The sequence below is a fragment of the Fukomys damarensis genome, unplaced genomic scaffold (assembly GCF_012274545.1).
Source record: "Fukomys damarensis isolate Sample0158 unplaced genomic scaffold, DMR_v1.0_HiC HiC_scaffold_19, whole genome shotgun sequence".
Classification (NCBI taxonomy): Eukaryota; Metazoa; Chordata; class Mammalia; order Rodentia; family Bathyergidae; genus Fukomys; species Fukomys damarensis.
Genome location: NW_022900931.1, coordinates 14092386 through 14119651, shown reverse-complemented (window position 1 = coordinate 14119651; position 27266 = coordinate 14092386).

The following is a 27266-nucleotide window of genomic DNA, read 5'->3' as shown; positions in this document are numbered from 1 at the left end:
CAGCTGGCATAATTGGCTTGCGGAAACTTGGGAAATTTTATTGACATACTGTCTGATTTTCTGCCTGACCTAATTTGGAGAAGGGAATTTTTGAATTGAGTCATTGCTACAAAGGCCAACATTACAGTTTCATGTCTTCGCCCTGTTCGGCTCCCTCCTGTCACTTGATAGCCCATAATCCACCACCAGCAAAGGCTGTTTATGGTGCAGTTGAGGGGCTGTGTCTTATCTTCTCTCTGATCTTGTATATATATATCCAAACCACCGCTCTGACTTTCAACATAAAGTTAGCATTTCCGTTAGAATATTATAATTTGCGTAATTTTACATATGGTCAGTGGGGAAGGCTGAGTTCTTATTAGACTGTCATAAAACAATATAGGAGGAAGGGTGCAAAGAAATAGCAAAGGTATTTTCAAGTAATTAGTTGGAACTACAGACAGATAAAAAAGAAAGCCATTGTGCAAATGTCAGGCCATTCAAGGTTATTTCACCTTGAGGAGATAATGTCAGATCCCTGCTTTGGGTATAAAGGAAGTTTGGAAGGTCTTTCTGCCTCTCCCCCAATCCTATTTGAGGATCATTCCTCATCTATGAAGTTTTACTCTGTTCTTATAGGGAAAAAGAGAAAGATAATATTTACATGTATTTTATGTAACTATATTTATGAAAAACTAGTTCTTTGATATTTACTTTCTTACCTTAATATGAAAAGTGGTGACATAGATAAATTTTGTTTTTTATTATCTTAGTTGGAGAAGTAAAGTCTCCCATTTCATTTTGTTTTCCTTATATTAACTATATACACATACACACATACACACATATACTTAAATCTGTATTACAAATCCACGAAATCCATTCATTTGATTTTATTTGATCGCACACCCCAAATCTAGTTTTAATCTTGTGTCTTTTAGGGGAAATGTATGGAGGCACGAATATGATCCACAATGTACTTTACACACTGAAACTCCCCAGATGTGGAGCTAGATGGGAGGGTGTGGAGAAGAGGCGCACTTTGGGAGGGGTTGGAAATGACCCAAGCGTGACACGTATGTGGACAAATTTGCCCAAATGATTCCCATTAATCTTTAGAGCTGACACACACTAACGAGAAAAGATGTTTTTAAAAAAAGAGAAAAAAGAAAAATTTCCATTTCATAACTGCCTTTCAACCTACTCTTACGTTTCACACTGTCTAGATTCCAAGTGCTGGAGCTTCCTCTTCCTGGACAAAAGATACTTTAACTATTCACTAACTTCCAAGGCAGCATCTCAAGAACACTTGCTCCCATCTTCTTCCCTTTCTTCCCACACTCTAGAAACACGTGTTCAGCACCCAATCCTAATACAGGCAGAGGACATGGTGAGGGGACAGAGAAGCTCCTGGGTGCACTCCTAGTCTTCACATAGCTCACAAACTGTGGGGGGCGGGTGTAAAAAAAAAGCCTCTCCCATATTAAAGGGCTATCATTCAGATATGGACAGGATATTTCAGGAGCAGAGGTAGGAATTCTGAACTTTACAGTATCTGCCTCAAGTTTACATGAAAGCATCCGAGTCTGGGAAAATAAGAAGGAATGCTTCCAGTGGAAAGGAAACAAATTCATTATAAGCACATGTAAAAACTTCAAAGGAGGAGGGATGACAATGGGTTAAAGGAATTACAAGTAGCACGTAGAAGAGTTAGGGATTGAAATTCAGTGACAAAATGGTCTATACATATATAAAATGGTGGTGTATTAGTCTGTTTTCTATTAACATAATAAAGTACCTGAGCCTGGGTACTTATAAATACAAGAGTTTTATTCAGCTCAAAGCTTAGGAGGCTAAAAGTCTGCACAGCATAGCCCAAGCTCTGGTGAGTTTCCCCATGCACCACAGTGGGAGTCCACATAAGACAGAGATCACATCACAAGAAAGAAAGCTACATAGAGAAAGGAGGGGCCAGTCTTGTGATCACTTACTAGGCTCAATCTGTTAAAGGCCCTACTATCTAACTACTACCACATTGAAAACCAAGCTTCCAAAATAAGCACTCTTCAGGGACAAGCCACATCCCCGCCACAGGTGTCTTGGTGCATACCTTTCAGGATTCCTGACTCAGTATGTGTGTTATCACGTCCCCAAAGCTGTCCACTTGAACAATGCATCAGGCATGGAGACACCATCCTAGAATATGTGGGGTGCCCTGGGGTAACAAGGCAGGGGAAGGCATGATCAGGCCTCTAATTTGGGAAGTTCAGCCTAGTGGCTTTACGAAAGCTACGGTAGAGACAGGTTAGAAGACAAGCAGAGGCAACTAAGAAGAATGAGGATCTGAAAGCTGTAGAGGAGAGCTGGAGACAATCCAAGCTTCCAAGACTCTCAGGAATGAGTCAGTTCAGTAAGGGGTGGTAATATGTTGAAAAAAAAATAAATTTTAGATTCATCACACTTAAATTGCCTTGAGGTAGAACTTGGGAATGCAAGTATTTACACTTTAAAAGAAAAGTCACGGTGAGGAACTGAAGAAATTGTATATCTGCACACTTGGGTGGTAAAGGCAATAGCCTTACTCTTCCATTGGTGTTACCTACATAACGTACTGCAATCATGATGCACAACTTACTTTCACAAGTGTCAATGTCCTATTTAAAGCATTAAAATCAATTATAAGTTGATGGAAACACAATAGTTAATGGATTAAAGAAACAAAAGAAATTGATGATGTATTACCTTCACCCACAATACTAATTTTAATTAAGATATCATTTCAAGATTCCCTTTATACTTAGTACCAAAATAGAATTCTATTGGAGGCTTATCAGACCTTCAAAACCTGACCAAGAGTATGGTGGCAGGATAACAAAAAGACAAGATATTTACATAAATGGGGGACCCAGCATGGTTAAAGCTCTTATCAGGCTGTCTCCTGGAGTTTGCCACTATTTATTAAACACATAGTTTCTTGAAGGGGTCGGGTGATGCAGAGAAGACTGGAGTGGAGAGAACTGACACACACAGGGTCCTAGCCACAAGGGAACCAGACATTTTAGCAGGAATAGATCACTGATGAATGGGAAATTTGTTTTTTTCCCATAGATTAATTTCTGCCTCTATAGATGTTTTAGGTATGAGTCATGCTGCCCTTAGCTGCATCGTTGTCTTGCCATCCACGATGTTGCAGTGCCATGGATCACTAAGACCTCCGCTGTAACCAGTGGCATGGGGAGTTATTTCTTTCCCACGCACCAACTTCTGGCTCTGCAGAAAAGGCATTGTGGGCTAATAGGCAAATTCAGACTTTTAATATGAGAAGACAACTATAAATTTGCAGCCCGCGTGGGGTGTTTTCCATCAGGATTCTAACCAGCAGTGACCAACACTTCAATTAGTTGTAAATGATAAGCAGGAACTATTGTTTATTGTCTCTCTTTTTTCTCATTTTTCCCATGTGGCCTTCAAAAAGAGCATTGGGACACAACTAGATGAAACTTGATTATTACTATGTTTTGTACTTCCTTTAACCCTTTAGATTTTTTAACATTATGTGAGCAACATAAAGTACGATGACAGATGGTAAAGCATCAACATAACCAATTACTCTTGTTTCAAAGTCAGAGTGTAAAATAAATAGATAAAATAAAATTTTAACTCTTTTAATTAAATGTTCCTAAATGACAAAATAACTCAGTATATGGACTCCATCCTAATTAAGAAGAGAAGCTAATGTATCCTCAACCTAAAGCAGGAGCACCCACATATAAAGGTACTGATGACCTGCTGAGGCTTTAGAAGAAGACTTCATCAACTTTTTTTCAGTGGTTGTCAACCCTCTTTAGCCAATATTTCTCTATTCAAGTTAAAATCTTTGTTTCACTTTTATCCTTTAGTGATGATAAACCAAAAAAAAAATGCTTACTAATTTTTCTCTGAATAAGAAATCTTAAAATACTCAGATTATTTTAAAATCATTCTTCATCCAAAATAACTCCCAATCTTTGACCTTAGCCTTATTTTCCAAAACTTATATAGTCTTGCTGACTTTCTTCAGCATGTTTGATGCTGCTCACATATATTTTTGGCTGTGGAGCTCAAAAGTGTAGAGTTTTCCTGGTATGAAATATATTAGGGGGCCTTGTTAATTACTCTTTGTTGCTGCTGGTATCAGAGTAATGCTTCCTTTTTCTAATGAAAATGTAACTTTGCTAATTCATAGAAAATCTGCATGGTTCTACTACAGACTCAATATAATGTGCAGGCATGTTTGTGATCTGATGAGGTCTTTTTCTGTCACAAGTGAAACACCTACATACATAAATCTCATGCTAAAACTTAATGCAGCACAATTGTATCTTCTATCCTCATGGTAGTTTTTAGAATCCTTGGCAAATTCCTCAAATTGCTAGCCATCACGACTGTTCATAGGCATGCTCGACAGGGTCTTTTTTTGTCAATCAGTTGTATATATTAAACTAGGAGCCTAAAACTATCCAATGTAGAAGCCACATATTAATTGGTAAACGATCTTTAGGTATAATTTTAAGTTTTACGTTCACTTGGAATCATTTGAATGTCACACTGGAGGGGGTGGGTGCTAAAACTGGAGACCAGGTTACTGCTAGAGGCTCATAAGAATAGTTTGAGGGAATGGAGAGAACAAAACAGAAGATTAAGCCACAGATTTTAAAATGTGGGGAAATAAAAGACCTAGAGAAGGAACTTATAGGTAGTCAGACCCAAATGAGACCAGAGATGGTTGTAGAATTGAAGGTCAAAATCTAGGGTCCAGGTTATCAAAGTAAGAACAATAAGAAAACAGGAAGGTAAGTGAGGTTTGTTCACCCAAGAACAAATTCTCCCACAATTAAATTAGGCTTATCTTTATGATCAGATCTGGTAGTATCCAGGGACATGGCGGCTGGCTTACAACTGGGAGAATGGACCATCGGCAGAAGGTACAAACGCATTGTCCAATTTATTGCCTAGTATGCTCTTATAAGATCAATGAAAGAGAAAGGTCAAGTTGAAAATGTTTATCACTTCTCATTGATTCTACCAAACCTACCACTTTCTCTCAAACCAACGGAAAGGTCATTATTTAGAAAAAAATAAAAAATGCACAATCCTTTTTATTATCCTGCAAGTCTATTGCCGGGATTGAACATTATAGGTCATGTATTCTTTGATATGTGGAGATTATTTTCTGACTCTTTAAAAAAACCCTTCCCTATTCCTGTTACACATAATACATAAGGGAACATTTAGGCCCATGTTTCCTGTGCCATCCTTTACTATATGCAGACCCTAGAATACATAATGAAAACATAAATGAAAAGTATGTGAGAAGAAATGCACCTAGTGGTCGGAATCCAGCCAGTGTTGATTGCAGGCATTTGGCTTCAATTTGTAGCTGCATGGGAGTAAAGAGATGCCCATTATATAAAAGCGAGTACGGCTAGAGAATTCTAAGAAGAAAGAGTATGCTCTTACAAATACTATCTTTTAAATTTTTTTAAAATGCATCCAATATATACATTTTATATTATTTTATTCTATACAACTTATTATGTATGGGTTACAGGTTGTATTTATAATTTATAGTTATTCTTTTGGCTTATTTTGTCAATACTTCTACATTCTGTTCAGTAACAAATTAAAGATTGTCTGAGTTTAAGTTGATAGCTCACTGCAAAAAACTAAAAAGATTTCAGAGTTTTCCAAACCCTCAAGTAACAGATACAGATCCACCCACTTTTCCAGACGCATCTTCTTCCACCTCACTACACTATGCCTTATGCTCCAAGCTCAGTGGACTTTGCCCTCTTCCCTGAAACATCACTTCTGTGATGCCCTCTGCTCCCATCTGTGCCTCCCCCTTTGCTTAGAATGTCCCATTTTCTTCTTTTCATGGTGGCAAACATCTATTCACCTGCTGAGTGACTGCTCTGAAGAAATTGCTGGGGGGGAAATTTCCCTAATCTTCAGAGCTGAAATAGACACAGTTCTTCAGAATACCTTTATTATAACACTCACTTTTCTGCAACTGGTTGCGTTCTTTACTGTGAGTGCCTTAAAAACTTTGTAGGATCTATAACAATATCTGGCACATACTAAGTGCTTAATAAAAGTTAGAAATTAATAAATCACTAGACAGTGCAGCTTACCATTCTAGAACATCAACATGATCCTGTAATCACTAGACCAGTAATTCATGGCAAAGGTATTTGGTAATATGCCAGAGAGGCTGAGGAATTAGGTGAACAAAATTAGAGAAAAGGGCTGGGGATTTAGCTCAGTGATTATTTCTGCCACCTGATTGCAAGCACAAGGACCCAAGTTTGTTGGTACAAACAAACAAACAACAAAACAACAACAACAACAAAACAAAGTTAGAGAAAAAATTAACGGAATAAAGCATAGCTCAGTTCATAGTGTGGTTTGTGGAAAAGCAGATGTTCCTGTTTCCAGGGGAACCCACTGAAACAAATGAGAGGTTGAGCCTCCCAGCTTCTTGGCCTAAATGATGTCGCTACAGGAAACTCTGCTTCCACAAACCAAGGGAAAGCACGCTTCTATTTTACATTTGAAGCTACTGTGAACTGTGCATGCCTTCACTTCTAACATTTGCCCCCTGACACACGAAGAGCCAGATTATCTGTGGTTCTCCTGACCTGGGCCAACTGCAAGTCCTCTGGATTGTACACAACACCCTTCTTTCATGAGAGCAAAACAGAATGAAGCGAACTTGGAAAATCAGATTTGTTTCTTGAAATACTATTCAATATAATAAAATCAGCCCAAATCAATGGCTTTATGTTAAAGCAGCAGGAAGCAGAAGGATTCTGTGAACACAAAAGTTCCCAAGCACATTTTCTATAGCTTCTGCTGAGGTTCAGAAAGAAGAAATATTTCTTACTAGCTTTAGTAATAATCTCTCTTGGGATTTGTGGCCAGCGCCAGGTTCACCATATGATATTTTGCAAGTTTGGTACAAAAATGACTCCAAATATTCAGACAAAAGAAATGTGCTTTAGTCCTTTCAGTCATTCATTTTGTATACAGAGTGTGAAATAAAATGAAAAATGCATTACATGACAGTAGACTTGTCAGAATGCGAAGATAGTGTGCAAAGAAGAGGAGAAAAACAGATTTGTCTAATTCATTCTCTAGATGTGGCAGACTTTCAGGTTGTCTGGAGTTAGAACTTGCAATAGACACAAAACCTTTGAGGACCCCGAACACTCCAACTCCATGGAAAGCGGCTATTGTCCCTGACGATAAAAATCAGCTGTTTATTATTCTGTTTTATATCTCACAGGTTCCTTTCTTCCTCTGTCGAAAAAAATCTCACATATTAATAAACTTAAATGAAAAATATTTCTGGTCTAAAATTAAGCCCTATTGCTTTGATGGATCATTAAACCCTACTTAACAGGCTCTTTTCTTGGTCTAGTCTAAAGTGGTTGTAGTGAGGATGTTAATTTTTATTTTAAACTCTCAGCAACCATTTTAGTTCAAGTTCTTTGACAGAGACTACCAGAGACGCAGAGGGAATGAAACAACTTAGCAGGGCTGGCCTTGGTGCTTTTTTTATGCCCCAAGCAAGCAAACAAGAATAAGATTACAGGGGCCCTGAATAGAATCGAGAATAGGAGAAAGCTTTTCTCCACCCCCCACCCCACCCCACCAGAGGTTTCTTGAAGAAAAACAACCTTAAGATACAATTTGTATTGGGGATGCCACTCTATCCCTGCTAAAGTCCTTGTGATTTTCCTATCCGTCCTGAAGATACAGTGCACGGGACTTCGGTTTCCTTCTTGCCTGCGTTTGACCTTGGGGAGCTACAGGCACCCTCGGCTCACTGACAGACACACAGGAGATGCCAAGAGCTGCTTTCAAGCTGAGCCTAACATTTTAGATTTTAGGAAGATACGTGAACGACGATCACCTGTTTACTCCAATGCTGACAGAAGGAAACCCCGTGGCCCCGTTGCACCTGTTAATACTTGCTCCTTATACTGATGTGACCCACGCAGATGCTCATTTCAATTAGCCCAGGGCCAGTCTTGGCTTTTACCCACAGAAACAACACTACACAAAGGAGGGCCTCTGAGCATTTGCCCTGGCTTCTCTCCAAGCCACACTCGGCTCCTGCACATTTTACCTACCTGTCTCTGTGAATGCCAGGTCTTGCCTGGACGTGCAAGTCCCTAAACACTAAAGGAATCCTTGATTTTTTAAAATTATTATTATTGTTGTTGTTTATTGACTCTTACTGTTCTTCTTTGAACCTCCGTTGTTTTTCTCCGCCCAGCCTTTATTCCTTTCCTCTACATTTCAGACGTGCAGAGATTGGCAGCTTGTTTCAGCGTTCAAAGCAGGAGCAACAGCAAATAGCACAAAAGATGAAAGAAAAGAAAAAACAACAATGTTAAGAATTTTCTTTATTTCTCAAACAAACAAGAAATATCTAAGAAGGGATTGTCTGGCCTTTATCTCTTTAGCTTCAGTCTTAAATGTATTTTGAAAATTAGGTCCTCTGGCTGGAAGAGGCCACAGCCTCTCTCTGTCTACCTCGCCACTACTTACCATCGTCATTTGGAGATGTGCTGGTGATAGGGTAGGGAAACCCTACACTCAGTGATGAGAACCTCCACTTCTACCTCTTCGCTAAATTGCTGTTAAAAGCACCACCATTTTCTGCCTCTCTTTTCCGAGCACCATCTGACATTGCTTTTCCATATGAGTTATATTGAATGTGCCCTTTTATGACATGCCTGAGAGATGCTTAGAGACATTTCTTTATTCGCTTTCCAAGTCTTCACTGTTGCTAGTATAGGAAATTTATCACTGCACAAGCAAAAGACCATGTTCTTCCTTTAAGTGAAGTTCTAATCTCACTAGAAGACATTTGATATATGTCCAGGGCTGGAAAAGTTCCTTTGTTCAGATAATGAGGGGTGGGTTCCTTCAAAACTACTTCCCTGTTATGTTACACACCATCCGTGAAATACGCCCTGGCCTGTGGTAGAGAGTTACTTTCTTTTGCTTTGTGATGGAAAACGAGCCAGCTCACTGGATCTGCCTTGTGTCTATGTGACCATCTGGAGCAACACGTCCAGGGCTATGCAGACATGTTTACCGTGCCTTCACCGTCTCCATAAACTGGCCTCCGTGGGTAACTTCTTTCTCATTTGCCAGCAGATACATCTGCAGACAATGTCGTTTTTCAGTCTGAGTGTTTACACATTTAGTAAGCGAGCAGGTTCTATAAAACTCCAGTATCTGTATGTATTTGTTTTGCTGTCAAGATCCCCGTAGTTTTTGTTTGTTCAGGGGCTGAGTTTGTAGCAGGTGTTTGGAACAATTAACAGAGGCAAGGGTACCCATGGTGGGCAAGGGAAGAATATAAAACAAAAGCTTGACATTTTAAAACAACAAAGACTCTTAAAAGCAGCACTTAACCCTGAAGATTAACCACAGCCTTGGCATCATGTTCAGTCTGTTATAATTACAAAATGAATATGTCCCTTGGCCATAAAATATTAGCTTAAGTATTGAAACACCACCTTTTATTAATATCTTTTCTATGATTTCTATTTTTATTGCTCAAGACTATATCCAGTAGGGCTAGAAAAGTGACACATATATCAAATCTGTCTATACAAATGACAGAATCAGTTCATTCTGTTTGCTCTGGGTTGTGAAAATGCCCATACAGAGAAAACAACCAGGGATGCTATGAGTGTTTCTGCTATTTGCAGAAACTTATAATCAGATGAAGGGAGTCTTTTTGCTTCTGTGTGGGTGACTAAGATAGTTAATTGGAGCTATGCCAAAGAGTCTTTTTCCTATCAAAGCAGTTTGGGGGAAATTATATTTATTTGGATAGTTTCACACTTTGAGTTTTGACTTCATTAAAATCAGCATGAATTTACAATTATAGATTTTCTAACTCATTCCATAAGCATAAACGCCAGCTCATTTATGTCCTAACAAATAACACAAGCCCAAACACTGCCTAGAGAAGAACAACTGGTCCAAATTCTCTTTTTTATCTGTTAACAAAAGAGGTTCAAACAACTCTTTGAACTAATATTCATCAACCATCTCTCACATGTCAGATATGAGTAGTTGCTGGGGTTACCTCACTGAGGAGCTGCTGGCTAAAATTTTCCCCATTATATTTGCAAAAAGGGTATATTAAAACTTAAAAAATACAGTATAAAAAGTGGTAAAATAATTGTGCACCAGTTATGCCCCAATGAAAGAGTAGTATTTAATTTTCCTAGGAGGGTCCTGAATGACTTTGTTGAAAATGTAACATTTTTACTGAGTCTTAAAGCATCATTAAAGAAGGCACTAAATCGATCATTTTTCTTTGGGTGCTCAAATTAGCAGATTGTCATCAGGTTGCTAACAAATACATCAGGGAGCGCTAACCAACACCGAGCAACCTCTAAAGTGAAAAAAGTCACCACTGTCACGGGGGGGGGGGTTGGGACTCTGAAAAAGACGAAAAGTCATTTCCCAAGAAGAGGAGAGCAAAAGGGAGAAAAATAAAATGAGATACTAATAAAAGAAATTGTTTATAAAGCAGCACTAAAGGGAAAAGAGCCAGAACAAAGCTAAAAGTGTGGTGAAATTAATGGTCATATCTAAGACGAATGAGGTTAAGCGGATTAATGAATAGCTCGGGATTCAGATCAACTTAAACCTCTTCTTTTCTGTCTGAATCATCAAGGCTAAGAGCTTGCACTGATTTTCATCTTCTCTAAAAGTAAGTCTAATTATCTGTAGTTGTTTATTTCTCAGACTGGTCCAGTTTCAGATCTTAAAACAAAATGGCACCCCCCCCTTATACCCAGGCCTTAATCCTGGGTACTTCACTTAGGGGCCTCAGACTCTTATTCTTCATAGCAAACTACCTCATTCATTCAAGTACAGATGTTATCCTAGGCCAACAGATGAATGCATCCACATAATAGGCCTCATAAGTATTGTTGACTAGAATATACTGCTATCACTAAAATGTATGCTCGCTACAGCCTTTTACCTGGTGCATCTTGCAGTAGGCTTTGCCATTTTTATCAAAGACAATATGAATATAAGGAAAAATTCATCATCTGTGATGATTAAGCCCCTATATTGCTAATATTCCTGGGAGAACAAACAACTGGTGACCTGGATATATATTAGGAGAAAGAAAATGATGCTTCATAAATACTGGCTATTTTTCTTGCTTGTACGATAACCTTAAGACTCTATGTCTTATCTTTAGCTTAAATGGGCCTATGACTATTTTTATTTTCATTTCTAAAAACCATTGAGCTCTGAAAAGAACTTTCCCCAGGTCCTCCCCCGGTACTGTGTCCTCAGCACATAATGACATATACGTGGTTGACTATGAACAGCACACACTCAACTAAGCCATGTGGGCAGTAAAAATTTGGGGGTTAGCCCATCAAATGAAAGTGATGGACATTATTTTGCCTGATAAAAGCAAGCCAAAATGATTTGGAATTAATTACTCTAATTCAATATTTGGCCAGTTTGTAGCACCTGCACATTATGAAGTAAGCATGCTTGTCAACTCTCTGGTACCGGGGATCAAACTTGGGTCCTTGTGCTTGCAAGGCAGGCAGCAGCACCACCGAGCTAAACCTCTGGCCCTCTTCAACTCTTTTTTACCAATTCAGTAACACAGTGCAGAAGTGTTAACAGACCTGGATTTAAATTTATCTCATGTCTCTGGGTCTAGCAATTAATAGACAACTTAGCCTCCTTGAGTCTCACATTCTTTATTTCTGCTGGCTGGGGATAACAATATCTTTGCTGATTCTGTTATATTCTGTTTGGAAAAATCAGAGAAGGTGATGTATATGATCCGTTACTGTGCTGGACAAGACCCAAAAGCTGGGTTCATTTTCTTGGACTGGTGAGAAGGACTTCCTCCAAGACTTTGTCCAAGGTAAACAGACAAGATCAAAGATAGATGAAGATAGGATGGGGTGTGACTTCAGCATGATTTACTGCTCCCTCTGATGTACACTTGAAGTTTGGTCATCTCAGTAACCTAACAAAGCAACAACCAAATCAGAAGATTCCAGAGCCTACGATTCACTATCATCATACGTTGCATATCACCAAGTTACCCATGGGTAACATATTGCCTCATAATATTTTGCTGCTCCATAGAAAGATAATCTACTGCTTATGACCTTATTCAAAAATTTAAACAATATATCTGACCATGACTTATCATAGTTTTAAAGATTTTTTAAAAATTGTTATGTTAATATAAGACATGTTAAGTATTAGGTTCCTATGGTTTGGAACTTATTACAAATTAATAAGTCATCTCTAAGCTGCAAAAAAAGCTAATTATAAAGTTGTAGGTTGCCTAGATTCTAGTGCTTTATAATTTATTCATTTTGTCATTTCATGTAGTTTTAAAAACATTGTGAGTATACAACCAACACAAAGAGACCAGATCTATGATAGTATGATAAATCTTTATTGCAGAATGACTATAAGAGATAACTCCAGGGAGACATTTGTATTAATGGGGAATAAGCTAAAAATGAATTGTAAAGTCCTGAGCTCAACTCTCTAGCATACAGGTAGGTGGCAGTCTCACAGACTAGGAAGTCTTCAACTCCCATGGATGTGCATGATGACAGGAGCAGAGTTTGTCAAAGGCTGGGGGACAGCTTGGTGGTAGGCTGCTTGCCTAGAATGTGTGAGGACCTGGGTTCTAACCCCAGTACCACAGACATAAACAAACAAACAAATAAATAAATAATTGATTGTGACTTTTTTCTTCCAGATGCCCTGTTTTTTCCTGTTCGCAGGGAAAGGACAAGTATGGGAGCAATACTAAAGCACAGTTTTAACACTCCATCTGCTACCGCTCTGACTCTGACTTGGGCCTAGGGCCACCATGACTCACTTTCACCAGGTTCTGGTATTCATAACAAGGTTTCGCTCTTTCTGGCTCTATTTTAATAGGCTCTTGAAGCCAATTTTAGAATTTATTTCTTGTACTCATGCCTTGGTTAAGACCTGGCTGTTATTATAATTCCCCCTCTCTCCTCTCCTCTCCTCCCCTCTCTCTCCTCTTTTTGTCTCTCCTCTTCCCTCCCTTCCTTCCTCCTCTCCTCCCCTCTTCTTCCCTTGCTTTTCAAGGGAAAAAGGTCTTTGTGTGCTAGCAAAACTCTATACTACTCAGCTACACTCCCAGTCCTTACTATAACTGACTTACCTTATTTATAGTGATAAAATGAACTCATAAATGTCAAGACACTTTCATGAGTAGGCTTTCATATTGAAGATCATATTTTCAAGTTTTAAGAGAAACATAGTTAATATCAGAGTCTTAAACATGTATATATGAGCTTTATTATTTTATTCTTTCAAAGGGAGATAATCTTAGTAATATTCCATAGGAAATTTCTCATGCACAGCCTGGTTTCTTTTAGTGAGATAATGAGATAATACCAAAGGAAAGTTAATGATGCCTCTCAATCTACCACACTATGGGACAGGGTTGCAGAGTACGGCAAGCATTCCAGTAGGCAGGACTTCATTTTAACACGAACTTTGTCCATACTGTTTTGTGTATGGCACTTAGCTTCTTTGGAACTCAAATTTATTACTTTTTTAAAAAGGGTTCTATAACTCTTAAAGTCCCTGTTCAGCAATTTCATCTACATACAAGATAAAGGTAGCCATCCACAGAGTTGCAATGAGTATTAAATGACTTCCAGCAGCTTGTTGTAAGAACATTAAGAAAAGCTCAGTTGATTAAATATATCTATAATAATTATTTCATTATGTATATGAGCTATTTATTGTCAAAAGCATAGTAAAACCATAGTATGGATATGCTACACATATATAATACAAATATAAAAGCTATATTTGTAATGGCTGAATTTGTACAGTAAGTTCAAAACATACAGAAAATGAAGACCAAAGTGTTGCCATTAAAAATGTCTTGGGAAGAGATCAGGGTGTAGTTCTGTGGTAGACTCCATGCTTGGCATCAAAAGATCCTGGATTCAGCACTGACAAAACAATACAGAAAGTATCTTAGAATTTTAAGATTGATTTCGATCCAACAAACTGACCATTACTATTTAATGAATACCCAAAGTCAGCCAAACAAGTTAGACAGGCTTGATGCTCCCTCTGATCCTGTTCTGTGTGTGCATGTAACTGATTGGCCAGGACTGAGACTCTAATCCAGTGGTCAACGCTATCGCAGGAAGCTGCTCCTTCTGCCTGGGATTGAAAGTCATAGTTGCTTGGCCTCAGTCATGATTAAGAACTCAATATTTTCCTTTCCAAAACTTATTTACATCTTAAGGAAATGTACACTTTGAGGGATAGAGTACTTTTCACTCTAGCTCTTTTATTTCACACTTTGGGAAAAAAAATTTTCCTGGTGACAATTTAACAAAAATTTCCAAAGTATTTCAATATAAGTCATAAAGATACTGACCTAGTGGCCAGGCATGGTGGTGTACACCTGTAATCCCAGCAGTCAGGAGGTTGAGGCAGGAGGATCACTGTGAGTTCGAGACCAGCCAGGGCTACATAGTGAGTTCCAGGTCAGTCTCAACTACTTAGTGAGACCCTGCCTCAAAAAAACAGCCCTAGGAATTTATAGCCCAGAAAATTAAACTACAGATAATTCCTAAAAGTTAATTATAGATTCCTACTGTATCCAGAAAGGAACTTACAAAACGAATTTCTAGGTGAAATTAATCTATGGCTTTATCAATCTGAGCATTTGTCTCTAGATAGATCTTATCATACTGTGCCCTTTTGACTTTGGTTACTTTCCTCCTGATGTATATGCTTTAAGTAGATTGAGAACTCCCGTGTAATACCAATGATTTGTGAATGGTAAGGTAAAAATTCAAGTGAGAATTTGAGGATATTAGTGACAAATGATATGTTTATAAAAATTAATAAAAACACTAAAATGTAAATGGCAGCTACATTGACAGGCAGTGACTGCTGTAAAAGGGAGCATTAATTTTCTGAGATTATGTTAAATTTCACTGTTTAGAAGAGAAACATTAACTGAAGGTAGTTGACAGTGGATTACGGTTATGCATGAAATGTGTTATTAATATATGCTACATAGGAAACAAGAAAATAATAAAGTGGAATAAAGTAGAAAAATTAAAAATAAGTAATAATACATGTGTTTGCACAATTTCCAACATTGTTTTTGCCAAGTCCTCTTACTATGTATCTATGATATATCCAAAAAAAAAAAAAAAAAAGTTACTGACCTACACTAATGTTTATAGGTATGGATATAGGTATGGATGTTAATTTGTAAATTCTTGTTTATATGTGTAATTTATATTTTCTTCTGTGGAGCAGAAAATTTAATTCCTCACTTTTTTTTTTCATGTTAACTCATTTTTGTCTCTGGTGCCAGCTAATAAAATACAAACACACATGTGCCAATTTCAGCTGATGGAATTTTGCATAGCAACTTAAAGCCTGGACTAAAGAAATAATTGAAATGTTTGTAAGGCTAATGTTCAATATTTAATATTTTCTTTTCTGGAAAGAATCTGTATCTTAGTAAGACAAGACATAATGTGTGTCTGTAAGGAAGTGAAAACCGATTAACCAAAGAATTAAATCATATTGTATCAAAGTAGAAATTATTTTCCCAAAGCACATACCTCACTAGACAATACGCTTGTTCTGGCAGTGCTGGCATAACCTGATGGATGCTGAGATTGCCTTACCTGAAACTGTATTCATGGTCAATGTGAAGTGAAGGCATATAAGATAGAAATTTACCTAAAAACTAAGTTTCTGGAATTGATTTACTTGCCTTCATTTGAAGAAGGCCTACCCGTACATTTAGGCTTACTCCACAAATGAAATGCAATCTCAAAATAGATATTTGTGATGTTCTAGACACATTAGAAGAGTGTGTAAAATGCAACTGTAGGCCCTTCTTGTAATATGCAGTTATGAAACACAGCAGAAAGCGTAGTGCACAAAGAGCAGTGGCAACTCAATGGCTGTGACTATGATCGTGACGCCTTTCTGAGTGGTAACAGGCACAGAACCTTCCTGGGAGAGGTAGAACCTGGGCTCTGTCCTTGGTAATACACAGACAGACAGGCAGATAATGCTGCAGAGGGGTAAGTCACAAAGTAAGTGCTGACATTTCAGTATGCCTTTAAATCTCCTAATTTTACTGATGAAGAAACAACCAAAGAGACGCTGGGGCTTTCTCAAGGAAATCCAACTCTAACAGAACAAACATTATGCTTACAAATAGTTGGTCCAGGGCTATTTTCATGATAGCAAGAATAACATAGCACTTTTTAATCAAATTCAGAGTGGTATGGTGTATGGAATAAGATGATTTTGTTGACTGAATTGGGTTTATTGTTTTACTATTAAATTCAAATCTAAAAGTACATTCTGTTAATAGCTCTTGTTCTGTTTTCAATCCTGTTATGAAATATTACATATGACTTTCAAACTGAAAAAAAAGACCCCCCTTCATATTTTGTGAACTTCTAGATAATTATGACTCTGTGTGGGAATATTTATAGAATGACTACCAGTTAATATAATTTTGCTCCTCTGAGGAATGTTCAGGTATATAAATGAGAGATTAATTTTCTAATTAATCTAAAAAATTTAGATTTAGATTTATTTTCTAATAAATCTAAATCTAAATCTTGAGATTTAGATTCAGTCCCATAAAAAGTGGTTTTAGAAGGCCACATTTTTCTAGGGGGAAAGCATTTTTCTTATAGCCATCAACATACGTGTAATATTCTTATCTTACTGCAAAGACAGAGTTGAAACGGTTAAAGCCACATGGTTGCTATAAAGTACCCCCAATACTGAGTTGGAAGGAGCCGTATCACAGGGAAAATCATTTTTTTCAGCCTGTGTTATGAAGGGGTTAATTATGAGACCTGAAATAAGGTGTTTGTACATCGAGGCACTTCATCAAGCCATGGAGTCAGGAAACAAGGGAGAATAGATGAAGGTGCTAGGGATAATAACGATGGCAAGTAATGATTTCCCTAGAGGTGAGCTGATCTATGGCCACAAGCAAAGAAAAAAGGCTAGAAAGTACTATAACATTACCTTGGAGTACTTAACAGACTCAAAAGCAGTAACCCTGTGTCAGAAAAGGCCCATCATCCTGCTCATTCTAGGTAAAAGAGTTATGCCAAAGTACAAGAGGGGAATGCAAAATTCACACATGAAATTAAACAGCTGAAAGGTATGATTTAACAATGCTCAAAACTCAATAAGCCAAAGATAAACAGCAAATTAGATGACTCAATGTCAGGAGGAAAAAACATCTTCCATCGATCCCATCGTCAAAAATTAATCTGCCTGAGAATGCCCTCTGCTCCAATCCCCGAGCTGATGAAGAGTGGAGGAATAGAGTAAAACCTATGTAGGAGCGCTTCACCTTCAGGCTAGACCCTGATTACAATCTCCTGTGAGACATTTCAGCATGAAGCGCCTCTCATGTTGGGACTGCAAAATTAAATTGCGATCAATACTTTACAAAAATAATTGGGGAAAAATGTTCAGAAGTCAGAGCTGCACTGTGTGGCCACAAACATATGAAAGTTATTTTTTTTCCCTCTACCTTTCTGGGGGTTATTCTTCAGGATAGATCAGTTCAAAGGTGTCTCTTGACAATAGTGTTCTTGGAATGGTTTCGCTCACCTTGTTAGGGAATTTTAAAAGCAGGGGGAGCATTTACAGCCTACTAAGAGTGGTATCTTATCAGGGTATTCTTGTTTTCTTTATTTGGAGGGCTAATCTAAGCCCATAAATTCTTGACTTTTCCCACTTTTAGATTAATTTAAATTGTTTCTTGCAAATTAATTCTCACTGTTAAAAAGAAAACACAAAAAGGTTATAACCAAATGAAACACTCTCCCCTACTCACACATATACAGACACAAGAACTGGTAGATTTTGGAAAACTTTACCTAAGATTTAATTCTGCATCCCTCAGTATATTTAAATGCTTAAGTCTGCAGTTAAATTTAGGGTAAAATGTATTGAATCAAACTCTTCGCCGCCTTAAGCAATGCTTAGTAGTCAGCCTTTCCTTCTTGTCTGCCTTTGAATAAGTTCTTATTTTTTGGCCAAGATTTACTTTTTAATCCATAAAAAGAGAAAGAAGTGGAAAATGTAAATGCTGAGGAGAAAGTCTTGCTTCTTCATAAGTGGTCATTTTTGGTTTTGTTGTATAGAAAGTTCAAAATATTGTGCTTTTATAATTGCATTTTTGGAATCAGCATGGGTCTTTCTAGATTTCTATTTGTGGCACACCTATTCTGACAAGATGCTCTACTGTTTCTTTTCACATGAATCATTTATTATAAACTCATTGACTCATGCAGGGAAATCAAGCAGCTACAGTAAGAACACACCATACAACCTCTACTGAAGTGGGTGGTAGGTAACCAGCCAAAGGAGGGAAACCCAGAGCAGAAATCAATGGTTGGGTGTCATCTTGGGAGTGCAGATGTATTGAATGATGTCCTAGAGGGCATGGTGACTAGGTGAAGGAACTGAAAGTGTGCTTATTAAGGGTGAAAATGAAGACATTTTGGACCAGATTGCAAACACGAAGAAGAATAAAGTGACCTTCACCGAGCCAATGACAACAACCTCAGGAATCAGAGCAAGGAGAAGCAGCACTGGGCATGCCCAATGAAACTGACATTTAATTAAGATTATTTAATGAAGATGAATTTCAGGTTTAAAGTTGGTTTCCTTTCACCACTCTACCTGCTTGCTCTTGAACAACTTTTTACATTGTTCTTTGGGTCAGAAGATAGAACACAAAGTCATTTCAAGATTCCCCCAAAGAAAGCATCATTGAGATGAGGGCCAAAAGAAGGCAACAGGGTGGAAAGAGAGGGAAGGGTGAGGTAGACACTCCTTTGTCAGCCCGTGGCCCCATCTCCCTGCCGTTCCCCATACATACCACCACATTCTCGCACATTGACCCTCTGGTCACTCCAGAGCATGTTTCACTCCTGCAAGTGTTCGATGAGTACTGACTCAGCTCCTCTGGTCTCAGCCCAAACATCTAGTCTCATGGAAACATTTCCCTGACTCTCTTCCATCAGCGGCAATCATAGCACTGCGCATACATTTATTACAGCATGTATTATATTAAAATTAATATTTCTTTCCTGATTAAAATGGCATTTTGACAGAACAGCTTCTATTTTCTAGTATATGTTAGTGGTACATAATGAAAACATTCATTGTAGGATAACGTACACGCACATATCATATCCTTTTACTTCCGCTTCCTCTCCCATCTCTCTGCATTCCCGGATCCCCTTTCCATATATAAAGTTTAACTCCCTTTTTTCATCTCATCTTTATTTTCAATTTATTTTTTATTTTGGGTTTATCATATGGGAACTGTGATACTTAACTTTCTGTGACTTATTTCATGTAGCATTGTGGATTCAAAATTTTGCTGTTATGAATTGTGCTTCTTATAAACATGAGTATGCGTGGATCGCCATAATATCACTTCCTTTCTACTAAGTGGGTAGAAAGGAAGACTCGAATAGCTAATCAGAGAGTAACTGGGCCATATTGATGTGACAGCTCTCCAGTGTATGCACTTTAATGCCAACTACCACAGTCCTGTCTGGTGTTTTGGATCTACTTCCAAGTTTAAATGATACCCAGCTATGACATGGGCTTTATAATCTTTTTTTTTCTTTGGTACCAGACATCGAACTGAGGACCTTGCATTTGCCAGGCAGGCAGCGGAACCACTGAGCTAAATCCCCGGCCCTATGACATGTGTTTTAATGTTTTGCTTTCCATGATGCCCTATAACTTGATGTTCCTAGAACAGGGAAACAGGGATGGTGAACTTTTTAGGACTTTCAGTGACACAAAGCCCACTGTGTCATGCGTGCCATAGGTTTGTTACCACTGTCCTAGAAATAGCCACTCTAAATCGCAACCAGGTCAATTAATCAAAAAAAAATTTAATGGTACCAGGGATCAAAGTCAGGACCTTGTGTTTGCCAGGAAGGCGGCGGAACCACTGAGCCAAATCCCTGGCCCAATTAATCAAATATTTAGTAAGGCATAATACCAAGGAAGGCTGTGAAGTCTCCACAATAATGGTAATCATAAGTCTATAAGCATCAGGCACTGTATGCGTAATATTAACATCCTTTAAGACAGATGTGGAAGATATTACTGTTCTCATTTTACAGATGAGGAAACTGGGACTCAGAAAGGATGGAATGGCTTACCTATGGGCACATATCTAGCAAATGATGAAGATAAATGGAAACACAGTTCTATTGGTTCCAGAGTTTGAGCTCTTTCCACTATGACACATTGCCTCTGAAATTCCTGAAATACAAAGTGACATTAGAACTAGAAAAGTTTGCTTTGAGTCACTTTGTGTAAATCATATATGACTTATCTACTCAACTGGAAACATGTAAGAATTCCCAGTTTAGCCTTGCTTCTGGCATTATTCCTGAAGCTATTCTGATACAGGTATTACCCAATGATTCAGATATTTACATCAATCTTGGGCCTCTAAACGGGAAATATACTCTCTGTATTGTAAGTTTCTGTTGGATTGGGTTAAGGATCTAGAGATAGTCACAACCTAAACCACTTTATTTTGTTCTAAAAATCAGAGTCATTTGTGTGCCCTATGTAAATGTTGCTGTGTGACTGAAACAAAATCAGGAGGTGCCTTTTGATATGGAACACTTACACTGTTTAGATAGTGATGAAAATATTACTTTTAAAAATCCATTCAAATGATACTAATTGAATCTTCTATATGTTTCAGGCAATCTACCAAGTGTTAAGAATATGGTAATAAGCGAGTTTTTATCATCAGGAAGTCTATATTTTAGTGAGACAAATAGACTTAAGAAAAATAAAATAAATGTAATTCTTTTGAATAGTATGAGGTATAATAAATAAAAATTTCCAATAATAAAGGAGATAGAGCAGAGATGGCATCAATACTAGATAGAGTTGTCACAGATCACAGAATCCTTCTCATTATATCTAGTATATATATAGATAGATAGATATTATATATTAGATATATATTATATCAGGAGTGATGAGCAGAAAGAAGCTACATCAATTTTTGGAAAATTCATCTTCAGGTTAAAAATAAATAAATAAAATAAGGTAAAGTCTTCAATCCAGAAGCAACGTGACAAGTTAGCAGAACAGAAAGTAGAGCAGTGTGGTTTATGTGATATAAGTGAGAGGTCAAGCAAGAGAAGATGAGGTAGCAGGTGGATATGGTAGAAACCTTGTAAGGCTGCTGTAAAATGTTTGGATTTAACTTCAAGTACAAATGTAAAAATGTTTTTTAAAAAATCAGTATTAGAATGACCTACAGGCTCATGCACAGAGGGAGTTATGTGGGAGAGATCTCTGTTTACTTACACTCTTCTGGGTTGCAAAGTACAGTGTGGTATCCACCACTTCGGTGAATGAATCACCACCTACTGTTAGTCTTCCGTATGAAAGGATAAAACATGACTGTTTCCCATCACATCAAATGAAAATACAACTCCTATCACTAATCACATATTCATCCAGTACTTTGGGACCTATCTAGAAAACCAGAATGTCCAGACACTAATCTCCAGTAAGAAATTATCAGAGTGACCAAAAACTCAAAGTCCTTTTGTTACAACCCTTGGGTTTATCCCCACTTTGCTAATGAATCCAGAAGAGCAGAAGTCCCATCCCATCCCCCATAGCACTCAGATGAGTACAAGCTCAGTTTGCCTATGACATTTAGTCATGGCCATTTCTCCATAGATAGCCTACCTGTCTTATGAAGGAAGTAGTCTCTTGTTGGATGTCAAATACACAATCAGATGACTGTGAAATTTGCTGGCCCAAGAGCTAATATGCTTCCTTCCAAAGACTTTCCACAGCTCTTCTCCGAGTACATATTGATCATTCTGTGCAAATCCAATTTATTCACATCTAGATTCTTGAAGGTCCACCTCACAACTCGCAGTAGCCATCCAAAACCTGACAGCAGCTGGAAGATACGGAAAGTAGAGCTAAATCAAATGATCTGTAAATGAGTTTTGACATTCTTAACTCTCAAATGCTCGCTGATGAAAAGTTAAGGTGTCTTTGGAAGTGGTCGACTGATTGGCTGTTTTCCTGACTTTGGAATCAGTTCCTCTCAGAATTCAACAACTCTCAGCTCTACTGATGACAATCAACAAGCATGGCCCTGACATGTCTTTGACCCATAAGCACATGGCAGCTCAAGGAAGTGTTTCTACTCTGTATTCTTTAAGAAGCAATGTTCTAATTCTAATCTCTTACTATTGGGAATCCCCAGAGGTCTATAATGTTGCAGATTAGGCTGACCTCAAACCTCAGTATGTGGACTCAGAATTTCAGACTGAGAACCATCTTGCAAATGGTTTCGCTCATTCCCCAAATCTGAAGACACAAAATTGAGACTCTGAAAGATTAAACAACTTACTTACTTTTGAGACCCAATTCATGGCAAAGGCAGAGCAACCACCCGACACCCAGTTGAAATCTTTTCTTTAATATCTTTCCCAAATTATCCTTTTCCAGAGTTTAGACACTGACTGCGTAAACACTGACTTGAAGTGGTCTGTTTATTCAAGATGGGTTGTATAGATAATAATGATTTGGTGTGTTATTTGTCTTAGACAACCAAGTGGAAAGAATAACTCAGGAAATATAATGGGTCAGAGGGACAATGGCCCCAGACATGATGAACACTTCTTCATGAAAAGCTCTGGCCTACAGCATGTGCTAAGGAGGCAGCTAGAGCTGACGAAAGCAATATAGTCATGCAACTGGAAACCAGTTAGACTAATAAAGAGACCTGACATGAAAAAAACGAGCAGTCAAAGTCTCCTCTTAAGGAATTTATAATGAGAAATCTGGAGAGAATCAACATGAATAGTGAAAGCTAAAATACAAAATAAAGTATGGGAGAACTCCACACAGTTTATGATATACAGAAGTCCTGAACAAGCAGAAACTGAGGTCGATCCCCAGTACCAAAAAATAATCTTGTTTTGTTGTTTTTGGTACCAGGGATCAAACTCGGGTCATTGTGCTTGTAAGGCATGTGGCAGAACCACTGAGCTGAATCCGCGGCAAAAAAAAAAAAAAAAAAAAAAAGTTAATAGATAGGGAATTAAGATTTATATATACAAAATAAGAAAATATCTATAATATATATCTACACATAGTAAAGAATGATTTATTTGATAATGATGCAGAGGGAAGTAAATATACAGAATTTCATCATTTTTGTTCACTGAGAGACACAACACTTGTTCTGAGAACCCTGCAAAGGTTGGGTATACATCCAGTTGCCAAATCCATTTGTCTAGGACTCCTGGCTTTCCAGCCATATGGTTTAGTGGAATCCCTTAATTCTCATGAAATTACTATTTCTTTTTTCCGAAGTATATCATTTTAATGGGTATTATATAATAACTGAGATGGGTTTCTACTCATTTCCTTTTTTAAAATCCTCACTAAAACATAAAAATAACACATCACAGTGCTATGCATAAATTGTCCTCACTGGTACATGATCATTTTATTTATGGAATAGATTAGCTTTTAGAGGAAGTATGATGACGATGACACTGGACATTGCTTCTGATTACCCCAATCCATATCAAGCCATCTGATTTAAATGGGCTTTGTATTTTACCTTGCAAGTTCTATACAAGCATTTTATATTTTCAGGTATTAATGGAAAAACCATGTAATCATATATTTATTTTTAGGGACAAAGAAGAATCATTGTAGAATGGAAAATAATTTGAAGTAAACGATATTTCGCGGTTTGAAGGTGCTTTTACCTTATTTATTGGTGTTTTATTGGTGTGACGCATCCCAGGGAATCAATACCACAACAGCAGTACCTACTAGTGCTACCAATGACATCAAAATTTCTGACCTGCAATGTGCCACATCTATGATTAAAATGTTTTTAATTCAATCAATGAGATTACTAATTTATAAGAGTTCCTATTGTTCTCTAGAGATGAGATTATCCTGGGAGAATTATCATGGAATTTCTTACTGCCACCTACACAACTCCGTTCCAAACTCTTCTGATCACCCATCCTCCAATCCTTCCCACGTGGGCCTCAGTGTGCACAGCCACGCACACTTTACACAGGGGCAGGGAATAAACGAGGTCAGAGGAACAAAGAACACACAATCTAATAGTGTAGTCGTTATTTCAGTCGCGTGATGATAAGGGTGTCGATTATTCTAACTTTAAAAAAATAAATAAACTCTGACCTACAATGCACGTAAATTCTTGAAATCCAAGTAGCTTTAATTGTTTCTAAATAAAAATTCAGAATGACATAAGTATTGAATGCTCCTGGGTACTGTATCATTGCAGGTTAAATGCGTTTTGCCCTGGAGGCTGCAGTTCATAGAGGATAGATAACAGGAAGAGTGAAATCGGTGATCCCTGCTAGTCCAGGGTGCATATTAACGTATATCACCAAACCGTCTCCAAACGTGACCCTGTTTGCACTCCTAGTGTCTGTGTCCCCAGGAAATTGTTGCTAGTGAAAGAAAAGAAAAGAAGGTCTGGTAGTGGTGGGGAAAGCACATTAATAAAACTGAAAAACATAGAACATTTGCCTGACCTGTTCTTTGCGTTCTCTTATTGTTTTTTAAGAACAAGGGAGAAGAAATAGCACCTCTTTTCTCAGCCTAAAGGGAACATAAAGAACAACTCCCCTAGGAATGCTAGGACATTTCCATTTCTCCCTTTACTGTTTTTTATATTTTGTTATTAGAGAGGAAAAAAAGATTGATAGTGTGATTATTTTTTAAAAGTTATAAACATCAGCATTCAAAGTTATTGCCAAATTTAATTTCTTGAAAGTAATGGAAAAGAAAAAATCAGCAAAGATATTGAAGAGGAGACTAGGTGGAGAAAACTTGAATCCTTTAGGAGCCAAATGAAATCTATGTTTCTGTACTATTAAGTGTAGTAAAAAAGGCCAGTCATGGGCATTAGCCCCATAGGGGCCAGTTAGCTGGACTCAGATTCAAGGCCATGGAATATATATCTAACTTTGCTGCTGGCAGTTAATTACATCAATGACCATCAGGAGGAATAGAAACGTGTCTTCTCAGTGCCCATTTTCACATTGCCTAACATTTTTAGCTCTGGTGTTACAATTTTTAAATAAATATATAAAAAAATTGGAAGCAATTTTGAAATCAAATCAACTGAATATAAACTTATATCCATGAGCTGCTATACAAACATGACATTTGTGATATATAACTAGGTAACTCTTTTGCAGGTAGAATTTTAGAATTTATTTATTCAATATTAAAACCAAACAGTTTACATTCTGTCTCATAGTTCATACTGAGATTTTTCTCATTATAGCACTCTCTATTACAAAAATGTTTCTAAATGTCATATTAAATAATCATGAGAGTTTAAAAATCATAACAATTGGTTTTGCTTCTCTTTTCTAAATTCCTAAAATCAAATATAGTCACTAACTTTCTTAACTAAGTCATGTTGAGAACCAGAAAGAAGTGCCCAAGACTTACTTTAACTTCGGCTGTGGCTTAATTTTTATCTTTTTTGTGTAAGATATTACGGTGTTAAAGAAAAACCACGGTTTCATCATGAAGTAAAAATTATCATTAAAAGATTTTACGATAAATTTCTGTACAGGGAAATGTTTCATATAAGTTTTAAAACTACAAATTCAATAAGGAAAATCAAGTTTTGCATGTCGAGGAGGTGATGTGTGGCAATACGAACTATTGAATCAACTGCAAGAAGATGAATGAGACAATATCATGATGTGTTAACACAGATTTGTTTCATCCATATTTTTGCACACATTTAGAGTTTGTCAATTACTCTTTAGCTCAATTCATGACAGATTGTCAAACATTGTGAGGAAAGAGCTTCTCTGTCCTTCTATCTTCCAACCTCCATCCCTTCTTTCCTGTCTTCTGTTCTTCTTTCCCTCTTGCCTTCAACATCAGCTCTCCCTGCATTTCTGCAGCATAAAGCAGGAAACTGCTGGCAGACAGAGTGGAGCCTCCTGCCAGTTTACTGATCTGTTCCAACTGCTCTAGAAGTCAGCAAAGAGCAGCCAGAATACCTGAACTTCCTCAAAGTTCCCGGTAAGAAAATAATAAAACTATTCTTATGTACCATCTCTTCTCTAAACCCTTGACAAAGACAAGCCTATGTAATTCTTATGAAATTTCACCTTACATTGGTGAAAAATTCAAGACTCAGATATATTAATTTGTCCAGAAATTTAGATTGATAAATGTAATGAAGTCAGGATTCATTTCTTCGTGCTGTCTCTTTGTGACCAGCTTTGGACACAAAGGCTCTGAATCATCCCTACCTAAGTACACGCAAGTTGAGAAGTCTAGAGAGAAGTTAACCTGCAACAGTGACTTTTATTCTTGTTTGCTTAAAGATTCTTTTGGGCATGAGAGATAAGCATAAATCACACAACTGACTGCAGAATGAGAACACATTTAGACACAGATGAATATATTGAGGAATTAGTATATAAGATTTACCACCTGTCTGGTTACTTCACACTGCTCTTGTCTGGTTCATCAGCTGAGGTCCAATTGGGTCTTACATCTATTTCAAGTTATACTTCATCTGGTTTTTTAAGTTCTCTAACTGGGAATGAATAAAGCTGTGGTACAAACAATGAAGTTTAGTAACTCTTGTGCTGATTGGCTAAGACAGTGCTCTGGCTTATTTTCTTTTTTTTTTTTTGTACCAGGGATTGAACTCTGGTCCTTGTGCTTGCAAGGCAGGCACCAGAACCACTGAGCTAAATCCCTGGCCTAAAGTTATATAGATTTTTTTCCATAGGTTTTTTTGTTTATTTGTTTGTTTTTGTACTGGGAATAGAACTCGGGTTCTTGCACTTGCAAGGAAGACAGTGGAACCGCTAAGCTAAATCCCCGGCTCTCTGGTTTATTTTCAATATTCAGCACCATGAAACCCAAAATTGATGGCAACATTACAAGAGTAGGCAGTAGTAGAGAGGTTGGTAGAAGAAAAGAAAGAATTATGGCAGTAAAAGAAACGCGATAATTCAAATGAATCACATTGCCTGCATATTCATAGCATTTGTTTCTCTCCCAGAGAAGTGGGAAGC